Below are 4021 nucleotides of genomic sequence, written 5' to 3'. Positions count from 1 at the left end.
AAAAATCGGACATACTAGAGGGATTTCAGAGGCAAACTGGGTTACCTTATAGTTTCCAGGCACACAGAACAAACCTTTGTTCCCCGCTTTTTAGCAGATTTCCAATCCATGATTAATAAACATTCTTGGCACCTTCACAATAAAATGTTTCCCAGTGTTTTTGTGCCCCAGTCTGCAGTTCTGACCCCGTTAACTGAGCCAAGTTAGATTTCACCTGGTCACATGCTACTTTCGGGTCAACAGGCAATCCTGCTTCTCAAACACATGCCACGCAGTTTATGAAAATAAACATGCTGCTGTGATCATGATCAGCTGACTCAGTGGACACATAACTAGATTTAAAGCCTATATTATAGCTTGGTCAGCTCTCTGGGCCTGCAAAATATAAACTTAATGGAGAACTTCTAAACTTAAACTTAAAAATCTGTTTCTAAGTGTGTTTACCATTCTGTTTGGCCTCCTGTCTGCTGCACATTTATATAAATTACACATTTATATTATATTTATAGAAATAAATGTGAAATGAAACACACAAAAAGGCCTTTAAGTTTTATAAATATTCTGATTACAGTAACAGCAGAGACTTCATCTGCAAACACAACCAAAGAAAAGTTTCAGTTACTCTGCAGGGAGACAAACAGCTGAGCAGCTCAGATATCTTTATGGGAAACTGGAACGACAATTTTAGGATGAGCCAATCAAATCCAATTAAATCCACATTTATTCATGCAGCACATTTCAACAAACAGAAAAATGAGGTAGTACTGCATAGTAATTCAAGAGTTTAGAAATAAATATACGTAGAGATAAAAGCCATACAAGTATATAATCAGCATTTATAATCAGAAATCACAGGAAAACCAATTAAGGAACACTTGACAGTACATGAAAACCACATAAGAATACTGTCATAGCCATAAAGTGTACATGAAACTGTAAAAATCACTAAAAAACACACAGCTGACATAAGAACACTACTATACAGAAACAGTACATAGGACACTGTAAAACATGAGAAAAAGCACACAGAAAAACACAGAAAAACACATAATTTAAAACACATTAAACCCACATAAAGCACTGTAAAACACTTTAAACCTACATAAAAACACTATAATTAACCTTAAACCTGCATAAAACACTGTAAGTCACCTTAAACCCATATAGAAACCCTGTAAAACACATAAACCCGCATAAAGCACTGTAAACACATTAAACCCACATAGAAATACTGTAAACACTTTAAATTCACATTAAAGCACTTTGAAATAATTTAACTGACATAAAAACACTGTAAAACACATTAACTCACATAAAAGCACTACAAAACACATTAAACCAACATAGAAATACTATAAAACAGATTAAACCAACATAAAACACTGTAAAACATATTAAACCAACATAAAAACACTGTAAAACACATAAACCTACATAAAAACCCTGTAAAACACATAAAACCTACATAAAAACCCTGTAAAACACATAAAACCTACATAAAAACACTGTAAAACACAAAAACTCACATTAAAAACACTGTAAAACAATTTAACCCACATATGAACCCAACAAATGCCATAAAGTAGACATACAAACTGTAGAACATGTTAAAAACCCACAGAAGAGCATTTTACAATATAGAAATAGTACATAAGAACACTGTAAAACACATTAAACACCTTAAAACCACAGAAGCGCATTGTAAAACATGTTTAAAACACATAAAGCCTGAATAAGAACCACTGAATATCAGAAAATGCAAAAGAATACGATAGGCCGTCTTTAGTACAATCTAAGTAGACACAATTTTACAAAATACCCTCTTGGTGCCCACTAACTGGACAGGATCTTATTAACATACTCTTTAAAGACTCTAATAATCTAATACAGTCATCATGTCAGGTTCATTATAATTTGACAGCTCTGGCACTTTACTGCCATCCAGAGGTTGATCTTAGAATTAGCTGAAAAGTCATCTGAAGCCCAGGTTTGAGGATGGAAGTGATCTACATTATTGTACATGGTAAACCAGAACTTTCTCTCTGGTTATTGATAAAATAGTAACTGACAAAAAATACATCTGTTGAAAGTTTTTCCTCCCTCACTAAAAAACTGTACCCTAAAAAACTTACATTTTTACACAGAATAAGATTTAATGAAGCAAAACACAAACAGCTCTCTCTGGTCAACTTTTGGCATTAAGTCAAGTCAAACTAGATTAATATGGCTGATTCATATATAAGGAATCACAGTGCTTCACAATCAGAGGCAGATTGTTCACAACAACATTTTTGTATTGCTAATGAAAAACATGATTTAAGTTTTTGAGCTGTAAAAAAATCTCTAATATCTGCCGGCTTATATCATCTAAACATTGATTGAGTGACTTTATAGGATCAGGATTATCTGAGGAGAGAAAAATGTGAAGTAGTGTATTATCTGCATAATTAAAGTAACTTATTCTGTATTTCTGGATGAGTGGGCATAGACATATCAAATAACAGTGGTCCAAGAATAGACAAATTTAGGGCTGTACCAGACAGCCATTCCTCTAATCTGATTATTACAATGTTGTTATCCACTGTATCAAAGGCTGCAGAGAGATCCAGAAGTCTGGTGGGGATGGAAACCTGACTGATAAGAGTCCAAAAAGTTGTTTGATGTGAAACTGTTTTTAAGTATTTTGCTGAGAAATAGCATGTTGGAAATGGGCCTATAGTTGTCAGCTGTTGCATCAAGATAAATCTTCTTAAGACGAGGCCTAACGTTTTTTTGTGTGTGTGTGGCTTGTTTCCGGCTGGTCTCTTCTTTGCATTCTCCAGCTTAGCGCCACATCATCTTCATTTAAAAACCCCCCTCTGAGAAAATCCAGCGTGACTCAGACTCATGGAGGCCATTGGAAATAACTTTTCACACGCAAACCACAGCTGGCTGTGGAAATGATTACCACAAAGCTTCCTACGCATCAACTCGAACCATCCGTTTCCCTGCTGCAAATACACCTCTGTCTCTTCCTCTGGCCTCATGACTGATAACCACCTGACAGTCGATGGTTTTACTGTGTGACGGGGGAGAAGGAGATTTTTGTTTGATTGTGCCGCACGAAGGGAAGCTAAGAGTTTTGTTTGTTAAAGTGGAAGAGCAGAGGAGACTACTGCAAGACACATCTTATCTCATATGAAAAGAAGATAACATAACTGAAATGCTTCCTCCTTTTTTTTTTTTACATACTTTTGGTGTCAACGTCAGAGCTTGTTGACTTCTATCTGTGATGCTATCTCACATTTATGTCTCTTTAGTTGCTCCGTAGCCTATTTTACTTGTTCTGGCTGCCTTATGAGCTCTAAGACAGAAAAAGAAATAAATCTTCAAATAAATGAACTATAGTCATGCGTCAGCTCCCTGTGAGGACAGAAAATCATAAACACTGATATACCAGCTGTCATTTAAACAAAGAATGATCCTGAGGCCTTTGTTCAGAGTACCGTACGTGACTTCATGTCTCCATGTGACGCTGGAGGAATGCAGAAAGTTTTGTTTCTGAAGTCTTTTCCTCTTAAACAGATGAAAAGGAGATGATGGTTGGCATTTTAAAAACACATTCAGTCTCTACAGTCGAACTACTGCCGCTCAGACTTTCTGTGACCGACCTCTGCTGCAAAAGAAGAGGAAATATTGAAGCTTTTCTTTAAAATCCACCACCATACAAGTAAGATCTGTTACTTAGAGGTTTGACCATTTTCTATGGTTATTGGCTGGCATTTTGAGCAACTTTTTAAACGTATTATTAATTTAGTAAACTTAAAATTAACCAGGAGATTTATACCTGCAATTTGAGGACAATGAAGGACAAAGAAAATACTAAACCAGCTATGTAGATGAGGCGAGCCATTAGTGAACATTTTAGTTAAACGGTCTTTACCGTGACTTTAAAATATCCAAGGGAGTAGATTTTTCAAATCTAAGCTACTCTGCTGAATATTTAAGGTACAGTGAACAGAAAGCAAAGACTTTTTACCCT

The sequence above is a fragment of the Cheilinus undulatus genome, linkage group 18 (genome assembly GCF_018320785.1).
Source record: "Cheilinus undulatus linkage group 18, ASM1832078v1, whole genome shotgun sequence".
Taxonomy (NCBI): domain Eukaryota; kingdom Metazoa; phylum Chordata; class Actinopteri; order Labriformes; family Labridae; genus Cheilinus; species Cheilinus undulatus.
Note: the sequence above shows the minus strand (reverse complement) of the source record.